The sequence below is a fragment of the Heterodontus francisci genome, chromosome 6 (genome assembly GCF_036365525.1).
Source record: "Heterodontus francisci isolate sHetFra1 chromosome 6, sHetFra1.hap1, whole genome shotgun sequence".
Lineage (NCBI taxonomy): Eukaryota > Metazoa > Chordata > Chondrichthyes > Heterodontiformes > Heterodontidae > Heterodontus > Heterodontus francisci.
In genome coordinates this window covers 55,202,241-55,221,409 of record NC_090376.1, presented here as the reverse complement: position 1 = coordinate 55,221,409, position 19,169 = coordinate 55,202,241, and the positions used below count along the sequence as shown (strand labels likewise).

Below are 19,169 nucleotides of genomic sequence, written 5' to 3'. Positions count from 1 at the left end.
CAGCCACTCCCAAACCCGCCTCCTCCATGGGATGAATCTTCAACCCTATGTGTATGTTTGTTGAAAGGAATGGGTTGAGTGAGTCAGAATTTAGAAATCTTCCCAGGAGGAGGAGTCATTCTTGTTGTGCACTATGTAGCAGGAACAGCAGAATGTAATTTATTTTATGGGAACATTCTCTACATGAAATAGTGGTCAGCAATTGTTTTCTCATGTGTTTTACACACATGGGTGCCATGACATACACTGCATCAAAAAATATTATTGTGTTGTTGTTCATGACATCAGTATGATAGAAAAATTTCTTCGACTGTCCAAAAATAAGGTTTTGCCAAACACTTTTCCACATAATTAATCTGCTTTAAAACTTCCAGCAATCATCACTGATTCCAATCAGTTGTGGTGACATGTCTTTATTGATGCTTGGCAGAAGCAGGAGAGACCCCAGCAAGAGATGTCATGCACATACCACATATCCTTGGAAATAAAGAAAACATATCCTGAGTTATACTCAAGCTGCACTGGGATAGTATCTACAAAAGCATGGAATGAGAAAAGCCCATCAATTCCACTCCTTTCACAGACTGGAATAGAATGAGGCCATGTGCACAGGTTCTGATTGCTAGCAGCTCTTTGGATGCACAAAGAGGGACACAAAGAGCATCGGTCACACAGTAGACATTGGGCCTCAGTGCCTGATAATATGAGCTGTTCTCCATCTCATTATGGGTCCTATTCCATCATGAGGAATTTTTGATCACTCAGTTTAATTTCCCTTTTGTAGAGCAAAGCTACTGCTGAGCCTGTAAATCTTGTGGTCAAGAAGGTGAACAACTGTATTTTGGTAAAGGCAATAGACAGGATTTTTATTCATTCATGAGAGTGGGAAAGGGGGCAGGCAGTATCATAAACCCACTCATGTGTTAGTGTTCTGCTTTCCTGATGTGAAACCGGGACACTCTGAATTTAAAAAGTTGCAGTGGTAGCCGGAAGAGGCAACCCGCTCACTCTATGCAAATGGCCACTTAACCCTAATATTGAGCTTGTTGCCAGCTCATTAAAGGGCCAGATTAGGATTTTCTTTCTTAGGTGCAGGTTTGCTGCACCGTCAGAGCCACAACAGGGAGGAGGAAACCAGTGACACAGCAGGGAGTGATCTGGAAAAGCAGGACAGAAGCACGTGGGAGCATTGAAGAGGGAAGGCTCAGAGAAAGCCCGCATTCACATGCAGCTAGTTGTGCTCAGTAAGAAGAATTATCTTTCATATCTCTGCACTCCTGAAAAGGACATTTAGGTGAACTGGCATTGGGCTGGGGGGAGTTGGGTGGAGGAAAATGGGTCCTTCTGCTAATGGGTCTTACGGGTTCATGACAGGGGTGGGGGAGTGGGACTGGTTCAGAAAGACTGCAAATTCCATTGCCAATGAAGGAAGGGTATGAGAGAAAACGTGATCAAGCTTCTCCAGCGATGAGGAGCAGCCTCTGCTGGAGCAGAGGCAAACTCCTGGAGAACAGGGGCAGAGGTGAGGAAGGAAGGGCAGGAAGGCTCCAGACTCTCCAACTTACACAGTCTTCACCAGCTCACTCCATGGCTCTGCCAACCCTCACTTCCCATTCCCCTGCATCTCACCAACATGAAATGGAAACACACAAGTCAGCCTTAGTGCAACAACTTTCCCAGTGCTTTATCACTTAACATTTCACTATTATTTACATCAGAAACACCCAAGTGACCCACAAAGTGACATCATCGACACAGGGTCCTCCACTGATGGCCACTCCTTCAAGTGCCTCCCTCTGTGCCTGAGAATAAGGTGGAGGCAGACTAGTGTCTGTCTGGAACTGAGATGTTCATGGCAGTCGGCCTCGACATGGAGGTGCTGGTGGTGCACCTCCAAAGGCTACTGCACTGGTGACGTATGGGGGCAGCCTCTGTCACAGGACGCGACTCCACAAATGCTTCAACTATCGGACGGGCCATGGGGGTGGATGATGATGACAGACACCCATCAGAGGTGGCCAACTTATCACCATCGGTTGCCACTTCAACACTTTCATGGTGCCCTTGATTGCTGGAGAGGATCACCAGCTGGGGTGCAGCTGGTATCCACTCCATGTCTCTTTGCACCATTTGCACCACTGACTGATCAATGATTCTGAGTCTGGCATATATATGTGCATATGAGTGCGCTGTCCCTGCATCCACTCTGAGTGATGCTGCATATGGCTCTCCAAAAGGTTGGCCACTCTCAAAGCACTGAGTTATTATGGGGCACATGAGATGAATGGACTCCTCCAATCTCACTCCAGGACTCTGCAGAGCCTCAGGTAACTCTGACACGTGGACACACATCTCATGCTGGTTCTCCAGGTAAAGCCACCTGTTACGCAACACCTGAGGCTCTGAATCTCTAACCTACTGAGCAAGGCTGCGCCTGTCCTCCATCCTCCAAGGGAGACTGGCCATAGCTGACTCTGCCTCCCCAAATCCTCCAGTTCTGATGTGATGTTTGCTTCACCCTGTGCCACCGTTTCTAATACTGCAAGAGGACCCACTGAGATGTGCTGGTAGAGGGTGCGACAGTAAGATCTGAAGTATCTTCTGCCACTGACTCCTCTGACTCCTTGGGAACTTGTCATAGGTGGACTCCTGCCCCTCTACTGTTGGGCCCTGTGGAAGCCGTAAGAGAAGATGGTGAAGAGAGATTTGGACAGTCAACAAATGCTCATGTTGATTAAAATAATGAGATGACCACTTATGCATTGACAGTTCATTGCACGGGGAGCATTTCCATGCATCCCCAAACCTGCAAATGTTGAGATGTTTCCATCCTGTCTACAGCAGATTCCTGTTTCCCCATCCCCAGCATTCCTATGGCTTGACACTCTGGCCACATCAAGGGCCAGCTCCTCAAAGTGTATCAGTGTCACGAGCTGGGGCATCCAGTTGTGCCCTCTTGTTCTCCCTGACATTCAACTCCCATTTGGCCGACAAGATGAAGAAAAATACTGTTAGTACAATGTCTCTCTCCCTCACTACGGGCAGCTTCCTGTTCACATATGCTGTTGCAGTCTGCACTCCAGCCTCCTGCCCAACAGAAGTCAGGTTCTGACCTATCTGGGTCATCATGTTTGCTGACCACACATCTCTCCCACAGTCAGGAGAACTCTATGCGCCCTCAGCATGCCCCTCTCTTTTGCACTCTGGTGACTGCTGAACAGGAGGCATACCATTTGGGTCATTGGACTTGCCTTTCCAGACCTGAGAAAGTAATTGAAACGTTTCCTGCAATGCACCCAGTTCCTTCTAGCCACTCCTCTACTGCTGACCTCGGGTATCACCTCCAGCCACGCCTTCTTGGTGAGTCTTACGTGCTTTCTGTTATCACTGGCAGGGAACAGGACGTTTCTGTGCTCAGTCACTGCTTCCAGCAGCTCCTCCAGCGAGGCATCAGAAAAATGGCAGGGGTGGGGGGAGGTGGGGGTTGCCCTGGCATGGGGGCCCTCCCTACCCACTGCCCTCTGCTCAAGTCCCCCTTCCATTGGTTGGACAAACAGCAACTTCAGCAATGGCTGCTTCCTGCCCTTTATATCCTCCTTCAGACAGGAAGTCCCACCTAATGGAATTGCCAGCCAATCAGCAGGCCAGCAGCTCTTAGTCCCAGCCATTGGAAGAAGATGAAGGACAGCCCCATAATAAAAACGTAAATGTCCCCGGTGAGGCCCTAAAAAAATCAGTCAGGCCTCGGTGAGGTGAGGGGGCCAGTTAGGGAGGTGGGGGGAGTGTTGTAGGTGGTTGGGGCTTCATGGACATCCCTCCATGGTGCACAGGGTGCCCAATCAGGAGCGCCCCCCCCCCCCCCCCACCTCCCCCAGCCCACAAGAAGGCCACCTGCTTTCACCAGGAGGGCTTTTCGAGGCCTCAGCTGCCTGTCAGCAAAGGGCAAAATACCTGTGGTGGCAGGCAGAGGCCCTTAAAATGGCAGTTAATTGGCCGCTTAAGAGCCTTGATTGGTCTAGGGCGGGTAGGCCATTTCTCGCTGCCGCCACGCAACCCCACGTAAATTTGTAACAGGGGCGGGCGGGGGTCGGGAACGCCCTCCCCACAATTCCCACTCAACTTTATGCCCCTCCCCACTCCCTCCTGCCACCAACCTGCTCATTTGGGGGGCATAAAATTCCAGCTGGAGACTCTGTTGTGTCATATGTCTGATGCCTTCAAAAAATTCCTGGGAAAACCGTCATTTCCTTCAGCTTTCCTAGAACAAATGAAACATTCTGCAGAGCCTCAAAAAATAGAAGACTCAATGATTGCCAGATTTTAAAATAATCCAGATATCAGATGCAGATGCCAATACAACAGAATGAGGATGAAAGCACCTTTAGCAGATCTGGCTATTGCAGCAGAAGACAAAATGAGAACAAAAATAATGGATGACTGAATCTCAGGAATAGCCAAGGATCGATAAAATGCTACAAAAAATTTTAGCTGATCAGACAGATTGCAAGTTGACAACTACCCTGGCATTGGCGGTTCATACAAAAAATCCTCTCCGGATAGTTGGAGGGTATAATCCCAATCAGTTTGTGGACAAAATTCCAAACTACCTTTTGTTCTGTATGATAGTCCTCCTGCTCTATAAAGTACAACAATTTGTTCCATTTTTTTCTGCACATTTGAATGCTTTCCATGCAGGGAGACAAGCTTTCATCAAGGCTGAGGTCTCAGAGAAAAAATTGGGAGAGCACTGAGGCATCATATAAGACCATCTGAAACAGAATTTAAATCAGGAAATTTGGGTTACTATAAAACAGAGGGTAATAGGAAATAGAAAGTAAGGTCATGATGGTAAGACAGTATTTATCAAACATGGCAATCTGTTAATGTTCATTCCTCATCACTAATTGGAATTAATTACAAAATATCAGATTCTGAGCAGCTGATAGAAGTAAAGGAGGCACCTTATACCTCAAATGTTCATGTGTTATGATAAGGGTTCAGAGGAATAGGTCGATCAAGGGCTGGATAGTGGTCATGCGAGTGATCATGATGCACATGACAGAGCTATCACATCCACAGGCCATTGGCCCAGAGTGGGTACTCGGGTAACATATATTCCAGAGGGATCTAATGAATGAAAGGGTTCGATAATTGTGGGACGTGCAGGAAATCTACTGGCAAGTTGAAATATTGGTTGAATGTTCAGGATGATGGCCAAAAAGTGAGGTCCATGGACTGGCAAAATGGGGTGAAAGAATAAAAAAAGCACAGTGAAAGTAGTGATAATGAATCTGGAAGTGACTCATGTCAGTAAACAATCAGGAACTGAAGATAGTGAAAGAAGGAGGTCTTGCAGTAGTTGTCATGATAGACATAAAAGTGGCAGGAGAGGCCCTAGCTTGAACAGATTAGACAATGAAATAAAGGCCACAGAGCACTCTTGGAACAAAACGAGAAGCAGATGTCCTCATGACTGTGACATTTTGATGGCTGTCAATAAACGTAAGGATAAACTAATAAGAGATGCAGAACAAAGGGAGTTAGATAGTTGGAGTTTGGAATTTAGTCTGAGCTACCAGATAATGGTCAAATGGCGTGGGTGGGGGGAGGTGTGGTTGCCCTGGCATGGGGGCCCTCCCTACCCACTGCCCTCTGCTCAAGGCCCCCTTCCATTGGTTGGACGAACAGCAACTTCAGCAATGGCTGCTTCCTGCCCTTTAAATCAGTGGCGCAGTGGTTAGCACCGCAGCCTCACAGCTCCAGCGACCTGGGTTCAGTTCTGGGTACTGCCTGTGTGGAGTTTGCAAGTTCTCCCTGTGTCTGCATGGGTTTCGACTGGGTGCTCCAGTTTCCTCCCACAGCCAAAGACTTGCAGGTAGATAGGTAAATTGGCCATTGTAAATTGCCCCTAGTGTAGGTAGGTGGTAGGAGAATGGTGGGGATGTGGTAGAGAATATGGGGTTAATGTAGGATTAGTGTAAATGCGTGGTTGTTGGTTCGTACAGACTGGGTGGGCCGACGGGCCTGTTTCAGTGCTGTATCTCTAAAAAAAAAATCAGACCCTCTGCTGCCTGAGTCCTGCCTCCTTCCCACGTTCGCCATCACTGATTGGGCACTGAACACAATGGGCCAATTAAGTCATTTGTAAGTTAAACTTGTAACATGTGTGCATTGCCACCACAGTGCGGGTTTGAGTATTGAAATCCTACCAAAACGTCAGTCTTTCATGACAGTGAAATATCCATTTATGATGTTATTCTGCCATGCTTTTTGTTTCAGAAAGGAATGTGCACAGACTACATCAGATTACAGAAACCTAAACTGAGGTTATTCTTTGTTATACCCTATTCTCTTCTTAGACTTGCAGGAGATAACTTATCTATAAAGTTGCAACTTAAATGTTCCTTGCTTCAAGCAAAAGAAAATACACAAGCTTAAAGGCATCACTTCTTCTTCAGGGATATCAATCATTGTACTCTCCAGAGATTGTAACAATATTTGCTACATATTATTCTATCGTTCATGACTGATCTGAGGTTAACCTCCAATTCTTGTGGGTATCCCAGATGCAAATATCTGAAACAAACCTACTGAAATTGCATCCCTTAATGCCCCTGTGATAGTCAACAAAGCTTAAGAAACACACTTCACCACTAAATGCACAGTAATAAAGAGATCACAAAAAGCATGCACTTCTCAAACATCATTAAAAAGGCAATTCAAGCAATAAACTCTGACTAACACATTCTCTTCAAATAATCCACAGTTCTCCTGATCGTCCACCATAACTTTGTTTCTCTGAGGTTTCTGACAAAGTTAAGGTGGGAAAACCCACATGGAATTTTCAGGTGCATAAGTGGAAATCTCAGGAAAACTCTATGGGCTGAATTTTACTGGCCTCTCGATGCCATGGGTCGTGGCGGGGGGGGGGGCTGGTAAAATTCTGCAGGGAGAGGCCTGCCTCGACCCGTGACGTTGAGAAGGACCCGCCACATATTACTGACGGCGGGAGGACCTTGGTGTGGCCTCCATCCTCCCACGCACCCAAACCCCCGCCCCGCCACCTGGCAGCAGGCCCTTCATCTGCATATTTAAATCAACCTAAATGATATGTAAATAAACTTACTTGCAGACGGCGGCGATCCCACGCCGATTGTACCGTCGCCGAATGCAGCTCGCACGCCTTCAGAACTCCATATGGAGTTCCGAGGTGAGGACCTGGTGGGGGGGTGCATAGGAGTAACATTTTCAGGGCGAGAGGGCTGGAGGAGCAGCGAAAACATTTTTTATTGGCTGTGGGGATGGTGGGAAAGGGTTGAAGGGCAAAGAGTGCAAATTTTGGGGTTTAAAGGTCGGGACTGTCAAAAATGGTTTTTCGGGGGGAGAGAGAACAAAGAACAAAGAACAAAGAAAATTACAGCACAGGAACAGGCCCTTTGGCCCTCCAAGCCTGCGCCGATTCAGATCCTCTATCTAAACCTGTCGCCTATTTTCTAAAGGTCTGTATCTCTTTGCTTCCTGCCCATTCATGTATCTGTCCAGATACATCTTAAAGGACGCTATCATGCCCGTGTCTACCACCTCCGCTGGCAACGCGTTCCAGGCATCCACCACCTTCTGCGTAAAGAACTTTCCACGCATATCCCCCCTAAACTTTTCCCCTCTCACTTTGAACTCGTGACCCCTAGTAATTGAATCCCCCACTCTGGGAAAAAGCTTCTTGCTATCCACCCTGTCTATACCTCTCATGATTTTGTACACCTCAATCAGGTCCCCCCTCAACCTCCGTCTTTCTAATGAAAATAATCCTAATCTACTCAACCTCTCTTCATAGCTAGCGCCTTCCATACCAGGCAACATCCTGGTGAACCTCCTCTGCACCCTCTCCAAAGCATCTACATCCTTTTGGTAATGTGGTGACCAGAACTGCACGCAGTATTCCAAATGTGGCCGAACCAAAGTCTTATACAACTGTAACATGACCTGCAAACCCTTGTACTCAATACCCCGTCCGATGAAGGAAAGCATGCCGTATGCCTTCTTGACCACTCTATTGACCTGCGTTGCCACCTTCAGGGAACAATGGACCTGAACACCCAAATCTCTCTCTACATCAATTTTCCCCAGGACTTTTCCATTTACTGTATAGTTCACTCTTGAATTGGATCTTCCAAAATGCATCACCTCGCATTTGCCCTGATTGAACTCCATCTGCCATTTCTCTGCCCAACTCTCCAATCTATCTATATTCTGCTGTATTCTCTGACAGTCCCCTTCACTATCTGCTACTCCACCAATCTTAGTGTCGTCTGCAAACTTGCTAATCAGACCACCTATACTTTCCTCCAAATCATTTATGTATATCACAAACAACAGTGGTCCCAGCACGGATCCCTATGGAACACCACTGGTCACACGTCTCCATTTTGAGAAACTCCCTTCCACTGCTACTCTCTGTCTCCTGTTGCCCAGCCAGTTCTTTATCCATCTAGCTAGTACACCCTGGACCCCATGCGACTTCACTTTCTCCATCAGCCTACCATGGGGAACCTTATCAAACGCCTTACTGAAGTCCATGTATATGACATCTACAGCCCTTCCCTCATCAATCAACTTTGTCACTTCCTCAAAGAATTCTATTAAGTTGGTAAGACATGACCTTCCCTGCACAAAACCATGTTGCCTATCACTGATAAACCCATTTTCTTCCAAATGGGAATAGATCCTATCCCTCAGTATCTTCTCCAGCAGCTTCCCTACCACTGACATCAGGCTCACCGGTCTATAATTACCTGGATTTTCCCTGCTACCCTTCTTAAACAAGGGGACATTAGCAATTCTCCAGTCCTCCGGGACCTCACCCGTGTTTAAGGATGCTGCAAAGATATCTGTTAAGGCCCCAGCTATTTCCTCTCTCGCTTCCCTCAGCAACCTGGGATAGATCCCATCCGGACCTGGGGACTTGCCCACCTTAATGCCTTTTAGTTTAGTTTAGGGACACGGTGGCCGCCCTCTCTACTTAAATAACCCCTCGCGCGTAATATCGTGGGGGCTGTATGGTATTTATTTATTGATACAGCACTGAAACAGGCCCTTCGGCCCACCGAGTCTGTGCCGACCATCAACCGCCCATTTGTACTAATCCTACACTAATCCCATATTCCTAACACATCCCCACCTGTCCCTCTATTCCCCTACCACCTACCTATACTAGGGGCAATTTATAATGGCCAATTTACCTATTAACCTGCAAGTCTTTTGGTGGTGGGAGGAAACCGGAGTACCCGGCGAAAACCCACGCACACACAGGGAGAACTTGCAAACTCCACACAGGCAGTACCCAGAATTGAACCCGGGTCGTTGGAGCTGTGAGGCTGTGCTGCTAACCACTGCGCCACTGTGCTGCCCACTTCCATGCCGGAAGGCCGCCGTTCTCACAGTGTGCCGCTGCAGGGCGCGGTGCACTAATAAAATCCAGCCCTATGTCTTCTTTTAGTTGAAATTGCTGTAAATGTAACTCTGTTCATCCCACATTGGGTGGAATTCAAACAATATCGGACAGTTTCTGTCATTTGCTATTAATGGATTATGGAATGCCAAAGACTTGACTGAAAACTGACAAACAATGGTAAGTGAGTCTGAGTGACAGAAAACTCTTGGACTTATTTGTGGCCTTTTGGATTTAAGCCAAGTAATTAGCTATCAAATTATCCTAGAATAAAATTTAGTCTTCTATATGCACTGGTGTTTGGACAGACTGAAATGTAAATTGTCAGAGTGAAAGGCTGCTGATATACCGGATTGTTTAGAAATATAAAACCAGTTCAGAGATCCTGCCTCTGCATAAAGCCCAAACCACATCCTGGCAGAGTGATTAATTGGTATCACAGAATGCTTGTTGAGGGGGAGAGTTCCAGATTTCCAATATGCTTTGTGTGAAGAAGTGCTTCCTTACACCACAGCCTAGCTTTAATTTTGAGGATCTGCCCTTTTGTTCTGAACTCACCCACCAGAGGAAATAGTTTCTCTCTATCTACCCTATTAAATCCTTCAATCATCTAAAACACCTCAATTAGATCACTCATTAATCTTCCATACTCAAGTGAATACAAGCCTAGTCTATGCAACCTGTCCTCATAATTTAACTCTTTTAGCCCCACTATCATTCTGCTGCCCTGCTGCTCCTCCAAGGCCAATATATCTTTCCTGATGTGCTGTGCCTCATGGGTTAGTGGAGCATTGCTGCCTGCAGCATCCTGTTATAGATGTCCTGATGAATAAGTGGAAGAACAGCCACCCTATCTAGCACTCCAGGGCACTCTCCCAGAAGGTGGTAATGCACTATGTTTGGCAGCAGGCAGTCACCAAGCTTAACACTATCTTTAATACCTGCAGGGCCTGGGAACAGGTACAGGAAAAGACAGCTTGCTTTAAGAAATCGGACCAGAAAAAGTTACCCAACCATGCCACCCAGATGACCCAGTATTCCATGCCATGAAATGTTGCCTGTCAACCTGTTCCACTTTTATGTAGAGCTCTTTCATTGTCTCTCATCAATACCCATACTTCAGCAGAGCACAATCAAGATACAGCATACATCTGAAAGCCTTGCTGCACTCACATCTTCCAAAGGCTTCACACATCAAATCATTATAACATGAATACAGTGACTTACTGACACCCAGGAATGTCTTCAGGTTAGCCTCATGGCAATCATCAGTGAGCTCAGTATTTGGGAAATACAGGTGTCTGATGATATTTTGCAGTCATGTCATGTTATCCAGCGAGAAAGAAAATAAAAATGCTGACCATCCTGACTAATGCAGCAATCTATGTGACTACAGAGCATTAGCTGATATTGCAGTGCTGGTTGGCAATGAATCAGAGGCATAACAGCTGAGGGAATTAGGGACCTTACCAACCACTGGCAGTGCTGTCTCTATGTTCCAAGTGGACTGCAGGCTACTCCCTCTTTCACATACAAACCCAGTGCAAAAGAATTGTGCTAGATATTTATTTAAATATTTTTGCATCAAATGTTAATGAGGCCCAGGCATGAAATGGCCACAAGAACTTAGCTGACTAAATGCAGCTGTTGAATCACAACACAGTAGGAAATGAACACAGGGATATTTTCCCAATTCTGTGACCCCACTTTGCTCATTGAACACCTGTCTCCCAGTGCTCAGCATCGCTAAATCCACCCAACAGATGCTTCGAGAGATCGGCTGCTGTGTAGATTTAAATTTTGTTTTCATATATATGTATATATATTCTTAGGATGTGGCACTGCTGGCAAGGCATTTACTGCCCATTCCTAGTTTCCCTGCGAGGGTGGTGGTGAGCCTTCCCCTTCAACCACTGAATTTTATGTGGTGAGCATGTTCCCACATGATGTTCAGTAGAGAGTTCAAGGATTTTAACCCAGCAATGAAGAAGAAACAACCAAAAATGTCCAAGTTAGAGTGGAGTCTGATTTGGAGTGGGACATGGAGGTGATGGCATTCCCAGGCAACAGCTGCTTTTCTAGGTTGTAAGAGGTTTGGGAGATGCTAAAGAAGAAGCCGTGGCAGGTTGCTGTCAGTTATCCTGAAGATAATACACACTGTAGCCATGATACCCAGTTGTGGAGGGAATGGATGTTTAAGCAAGTGGACGGGATGCTGATCAATGGGATTGCTTTGTCTTGGATTGTGTCGGGTTTCTTGAGTGCCATTGCAGCTGCAGCCATCTAGGCAAGTGGAGAGTATTCCAACACACTCCTGACTTGTGCCTTGTAAATGGTAGACAGGCTTTGGAGAGTCAGGAGGTGAGTCACTTACTGCAGAATATCCAGCCGCTGACCTGCTCTAGTAACGACAGCATTTATGTGGCTGGTTCAGTTGAGTTTCTAGTTAATGGCGACCCCTGGAATGTTGATGGTGGGTGACTTGATGATGTTAATGCCATTAAATGTCATGGGGAGGTGGTTAAGCTCTCTCTTTTTGGAGATGGTCATTGCATGGCACTTATCTGACACAACGTTTCTTGTCACTTATCACCTCAAGCCTGGATGTTGTCTAGGACTTACTGAATGCAGGCATGGACTGCTTCGTTATCTGAGGAATTGCGAATGGAGCCGAACACTGTGCAGTCACTAGCGAACGGCCTCACTTCTGACCTTATGGTGGTGAGAAGATCATTGATGAAGAAACTGAAGATAGTTGGGCCTAGGACATTGCCTTGAAACACTCTTCCAGTGATGTCTTGGAGATGAGCAGATTGACCTTAAACAACCATGACCATTTAGCTTTGTGCTAGGTATTCCTCCAGCCAATGGAGAATTTTTCCCCGATTCCCATTGACTTGGTGCCACACTCGGTCAAATGGTGCTTCAATGTCAAGCAGTCACTCTCATCTTACTTATTTCATCACGCTTCATCAATGACCTTCCTTCAATCATAAGGTCAGAAGTGGGTATGTTCGCTGATGATTGCACAATGTTTCGCACCATTCGCAACTCCTCAAATGCTGAAGCAGTCTGTGTAGAAATGCAGCAAGACCTGGACAATATCCAGGCTTGGGCTGATAAGTGGCAAGTAACATTTGTGCCACACAAGTGCCAGGCAATGACCATCTCCAACAAGAGAGAATCAAACCATCTCCCCTTGACATTCAATGGCATTACCATCGCTGAAACCCCCACTATCAACATCCTAGGGGCTACCATTGACCAAAAACTGAACTGGAGTAGTCATATAAATACCCTGGCTACAAGAGCAGGTCAGAGGCTAGGAATCCTGCGGCAAGTAACTCACCTCCTGACTCCCCAAAGCCTGTCCACCATCTACAAGGCACAAGTCAGGAGTGTGATGGAATACTCTCCACTTGCCTGGATGGGTGCAGCTCCAACAACACTCAAGAAGCTCGACACCATCCAGAACAAAGCAGCCCACTTGATTGGCACACCATCCACAAACATCCACTCCCTCCACCACCGACGCACAGTTGCAGCAGTGTGTACCATCTACAAGATGCACTGCAGCAATGCACCAAGGATCCTTCGACAGCACCTTCCAAACCCACGACCTCTACCACCTCGAAGGACAAGAGCAGCAGATGCATGGGAACATCACCACCTGCAAGTTTTTGTCCAAGTCACACACCATCCTGACTTGGAACTATATCATCGTTCCTTCACTGTCGCTGGGTCAAAATCCTGGAACTCCCTTCCTAACAGCACTGTGGGTGTACCTACCTCACATGGACTGCAGCGGTTCAAGAAGGCAGCTCACCACCACCTTCTCAAGGGCAATTAGGGATGCTGGCATAGCCAGTGATGCCCACATCCCATGAATGAATAAAAAAAACACTTCAGGCGGCTTTAGAGAGGGTGCAAAAAAGGTTTACAAAAATGGTTCCAGGGATGAAGGACTTTAGTTACATAGATAGATTTGAGAAGTGAGGGTTGTTCTCCTTAAAGAAGAGAAGTCTGAAAGCAGATTTAATAGAGGTGTTCAAAATCATGAGGGATCTAGACAGAGTGGATAGAGAGAAACTGTCCCCATTTGCAGAAGCGTTGAGAAGCACAGGGTACATTTAAAGTGGTTGGCAAAAGAATCGCAGACGACATGAGGAAACACTTTTTTACGCAATGAGTGGTTACGATCTGGAATGCACCGTCTGAAAGGATAGTGGATGCATATTCAATCATGGCTTTCAAAAGGAAATTAGATAAGCACTTGAAGGGAAAAAAGTTGCAGGGCTGTGGGGAAACAGCCGGGTAGTGGGACGAGCTAAATTCCCCTTGCAGAGAGCCGGCACGGACTCAACAGGTCAAATGGCCACCTCACGTGCTGTAACCATTCTATGATTCTATGATCTCACCTCTGAAATTCAGATCTTGTGTTGATGCTTGGGCCATGTTTGGTCCTACATTACAACAGTTACTATACTTCAAAAGTACTTCATTGGCTCTAAAGCACTTTTGGACGACATATGGTCATAAAAGGCATTATATAAATGCCAGCCTTCCTTTTTTTTAAACAGCTGTAATGTGGTCTGGAGCCAAGTGGTCCTAGCAGAACTCAAAATGAGCAGGTTACTGGTAGGTAAGTGTCAGTAGTTCTGTAAAACAGGTCTTTACACTACAGCTAGGATTTCATCACCTTCCAAAGCCTTTGCTGTGTCCAGTCCACTCAGCTGTTTCTTGATGTCATGTGGACTGAATCAAGTTGGCTGAAGACTGTCATTTATGATAGTAGGGTGCTGAGGTGGAGGATGAGAAATAACATCCACTTGGCACTTCTGGCTGAAGATGGTTGGAACATAGGAACATAGGAGTAGGAGTAGGCCATTCAGCCCGTCGAGCCTGCTGCACCATTCAATTCGATCATGGCTGATCATCCACTTCAATTCCTTTTCCCACACTATCCCCATATCCCTTTATGTCAATGGTATTTAGAAATCTGTCAACCTCTGCTTTAAACATATTCAATGACTGAGCTTCCACAGCTCTCTGGGGTTGAGAATTCCAAAGATTCACAACACTCTGAGTAAAGAAATTTTTCCTCATCTCTGTCCTTAGTGGCTTCCCCCATATTTTGAAATTGGTCCTAGACTCCCCAACCAGGGGAAACATCTTCCCCGCATCTACCCTGTCTATCCCGTTAAGTATTTTGTAGGTTTCAGTGAAATCACCTCTCATTCTTCAGAACTCTAGAGAATACAGGCCCAGTTTCCCCAATCTCTCTTCATAGGACATTCCCACCATTCTGGGAACAAGTCTGGTGAACCTTCTTTGTACTCCCTCTATGGCAATAATATTCTTCCTAAGGTAAGGGGGCCAAAACTGCACACAGCACTCCAGGTGTGGTCTAACCAAGGTTCTATGCAATTGAAGCAAGACGTCGCTACTCCTATACTCAAATCCTCTTGCAATAAAGACTAACATACCATTAGCCTTCCTGATTATTTCCTGCACCTGCACATTAGCTTTCAGTGACTTATTGACGAGGACACCCATGTCCCTTTGTACATCTACACTTGCTAATCTCTTACCATTTAAGAAATAATCTGCACATCAGTTCCTCCTACCAAAATGGATAACCTCACATTTTTCTACATTATATTCCATCTGCCATGTTCTTGCCCACTGACTAAGTCTGTCCAAATCCCCTTGAAGCCGCTTTGCATCTTCCTCACAACACACATTCCCACCCAGCTTTGTGTCAACCATGAACTTGGAAATATTACATTTGGTCCCCACATCCAAATCATTGATATATATTGTGAACAGCTGAGGCCCAAGTACTGATCCTTGCGGTACCCCACTAGTCACAGCCTGCCAACGCGAGAATGACCCATTCATTCCTACTCTCTGTTTTCTGCCTGTGAACCAATCATTAATCCATGCCAATATATTACTTCCTATTCCATGTGCTTTAATTTTGCTAACCAACATCCTGTGGGGGACTTTATCAAAAGCCTCCTGAAAATCCAAGTAGACTATGTCCACTGACTCCCCTTTATCAATTCTGTTAGTAACATCCTCAAAAAACTCCAACAGGTTCGTCAAACGTGATTTTCCATTCATAAATCCATGTTGACTATGCCCAATCAGATCATTATTATCCAAGCGTCCATTTATCACATTCCTTAGAATAGGTTCTAGCATTTTCCCTACTACTGATGTAAGGCTAACAGGTCTGTAGTTCCCTGTTTTCTCTCTCCCTCCCTTTTTAAATAGTGGGATAACATTTGTTACCTTCCAATCTGCAGGAACCATTCCAGAATCTATGGAATTTTGGAAGATGATCACCAATGCATCCATTATCTCCAGAGCTACTTCTTTCAACTCTCTGGGATGTAGAGTATCAGGTTGCAAACTCTTCAGCCTTGTCTTCAGTACTCACATGCTTGACACCACCATCACTGAGAATGGGGATGTTCTTAGAGCAGCCTCCTCCCATTGTTGCTTAATTGTCCACCACTATTCACAAGTAGAAGTGGCAGGATTGCAGAACTTGGATGTTGTTCGCAGATTGTGCGATCACTTAGCTCTGTCTACAGCATGCTGCTTCTTTTGTTTAGGATGCTTGTAGTCCTGTGTTGTAGCTGCATCAGACTGGCACCTTATTTTCACATATGCCCAGTGCTTTTCCCGAAACACTCTTCTACATTCCTCATTGAACCAGGGTTGGTCACCTAGCTTGATGGACATGGAGGAGTGAGGGATATGCTGGGCCAAGAGGTTACAGATTGTGATGTATACAAGTTTGCTGCTTTTGATGGCCCATGGTGCTAATTGTATATTAATTGTATTTAATTGAATGCAACTGGTGGGCATTAACTGGTGATTCACTTCTGCTCCTTTAAATAGGAATGGACTGAAACTGTGGTTGTTGGGTTAGGAAATGTATGTTTGTAATGTGTAAATAAATGCTTATAAAAGTGTGTAAAGATTGGCTCAAATTCTATCCTTCACCACCTGGCTTTCTGGAATATAACATGGTAGCAGAGAATGGTTGCTTGAAGGTGAAGGTTGGAAACCTAGAAAAATTGTTTTTCAGACAGAAAACTAGAATCCAAGTGGCCATTGTGGAAAATGACAGACAGTGCTGTGAATTGTTGGCATATGAGTACTCTCTGATGTTCTCAGAGTATGAACCATATGAGCAGTGGAAAAATGAAGTGGATATGTGGACACAGGTTACATCCCTACCAAAGAGAAAACAAGGTAGGGCCTTGTTATTGTCACTTCCTACAAGAAGTAAAATCAGAAGTAAAGTATTTTTTGAGATAGATATGCTTCAGTTGGATAGTGATGAAGGTTTGGACCTTATAGTTGGTTCCTGGATGAAATATACAAGAAAGACAATCTGTTAAATGCCGATGAAACATGGTCAGAATTTGATAGATTTTGGAAAACAGATGGTTATTCAATGGAGGAATATATCTTGGACTTTAACAGATTGTATAAAAGATTGATCAATTTCAATATGGGGATCCCAGGATCGGTAGTGGTATGTAAATTGCTAGATTGTGCAAAGGTGTTGCATATGGACAGTTTACTGGTTGTAATTGGTGTTCTGTTCTCAGTGAAGGGGGCTGGAATTTTTCGTTGGGCGGGAGGCCCCATCCACCAGCTGAAAAGTTGGTGGTGAGCCCGTCTCCACTTAGCCTGGGGAGCCAGACTGCGATTTTATGCTCCCAGGCCTTTAATTGGTCTTGGGTGGGACTTCCACCTCCTTCAGGCAGGAAGTCCCACCTAATGGATCTGCCAGCCAATCAGCAGGCCAGCAGCTCTTAGTCCCAGCCATCGGAAGAAGATGAAGGACAGCCCCAAAATAAAAACGTAAATGTCCCCGGTGAGGCCCTAAAAAAAATCAGTCAGGCCTCGGTGAGGCGAGGGGGCCAGTTAGGGAGGTGGGGGGAGTGTTGTAGGTGGTTGGGGCTTCACGGACATCCCTCCATGGTGCACAGGGTGCCCAATCAGGAGTGCCCCCCAAGCCCACAAGAAGGCCACCTGCTTTCACCAGGAGGGCTTTTCGAGGCCTCAGCTGCCTGCCAGCAAAGGGCAAAATACCTGTGGTGGCAGGCAGAGGCCCTTAAAATGCCAGTTAATTGGCCACTTAAGAGCCTTGATTGGTCTAGGGCGGGTAGGCCATTTCTCGCTGCCGCCACGCCACCCCACGTAAATTGGTAACGCGGGCGGGGGTTGGGAATGCCCTCCCCACAATTCCCACTCAACTTTATGCCCCTCCCCACTCCCCCCTGCCACCAACCTGCTCATTTGGGGGGCATAAAATTCCAGCTGGAGACTCTGTTGTGTCATATGTCTGATGCCTTCAAAAAATTCCTGGGAAAACCGTCATTTCCTTCAGCTTTCCTGGAACAAATGAAACATTCTGCAGAGCTGCAAAAAATAGAAGACTCAATGATTGCCAGATTTTAAAATAATCCAGATATCAGATGCAGATGCCAATACAACAGAATGAGGATGAAAGCACCTTTAGCAGATCTGGCTATTGCAGCAGAAGACAAAATCAGAACAAAAATAATGGATGACTGAATCTCAGGAATAGCCAAGGATCGATAAAATGCTACAAAAAATTTTAGCTGATCAGACAGATTGCAAGTTGACAACTACCCTGGCATTGGCGGTTCATAGAAAGAATCCTCTCCGGATAGTTGGAGGGTATAATCCCAATCAGTTTGTGGACAAAATTCCAAACTACCTTTTGTTCTGTATGATAGTCCTCCTGCTCTATAAAGTACAACAATTTGTTCCATTTTTTTCTGCACATTTGAATGCTTTCCATGCAGGGAGACAAGCTTTCATCAAGGCTGAGGTCTCAGGGAAAAAATTGGGAGAGCACTGAGGCATCATATAAGACCATCTGAAACAGAATTTAAATCAGAAGATTTGGGTTACTATAAAACAGAGGGTAATAGGAAATAGAAAGTAAGGTCATGATGGTAAGACAGTATTTATCAAACATGGCAATCTGTTAATGTTCATTCCTCATCACTAATTGGAATTAATTACAAAATATCAGATTCTGAGCAGCTGATAGAAGTAAAGGAGGCACCTTATACCTCAAATGTTCATGTGTTATGATAAGGGTTCAGAGGAATAGGTCGATCAAGGGCTGGATAGTGGTCATGCGAGTGATCATGATGCACGTGACAGAGCTATCACATCCACAGGCCATTGGCCCAGAGTGGGTACTCGGGTAACATATATTCCAGAGGGATCTAATGAATGAAAGGGTTCGATAATTGTGGGACGTGCAGGAAATCTACTGGCAAGTTGAAATATTGGTTGAATGTTCAGGATGATGGCCAAAAAGTGAGGTCCATGGACTGGCAAAATGGGGTGAAAGAATAAAAAAAGCACAGTGAAAGTAGTGATAATGAATCTGGAAGTGACTCATGTCAGTAAACAATCAGGAACTGAAGATAGTGAAAGAAGGAGGTCTTGCAGTAGTTATCATGATAGACATAAAAGTGACAGGAGAGGCCCTAGCTTGAACAGATTAGACAATGAAATAAAGGCCACAGAGCACTCTTGGAACAAAACCAGAAGCAGATGGCCTCATGACTGTGACGTTTTGATGGCTGTCAATAGACGTAAGGATAAACTAATAAGAGATGCAGAACAAAGGGAGTTAGATAGTTAGAGTTTG

At 45.6% G+C, this 19,169-nt stretch overlaps 1 long non-coding RNA gene across 1 annotated transcript; it reads right to left on the bottom strand.

Annotated features, from left to right (window-relative positions):
• Positions 1-345: 345 nt before the first annotated feature.
• On the bottom strand, positions 346-18,299 carry LOC137370963 (uncharacterized). Its single transcript, XR_010975151.1, has 4 exons — positions 18,219-18,299; positions 17,766-17,896; positions 4,608-4,769; positions 346-477 (listed from the first exon to the last, which is right to left on the bottom strand). It is a non-coding gene; the product is annotated as an uncharacterized lncRNA (long non-coding RNA).
• Between the last annotated feature and the right edge of the window lie 870 nt (positions 18,300-19,169).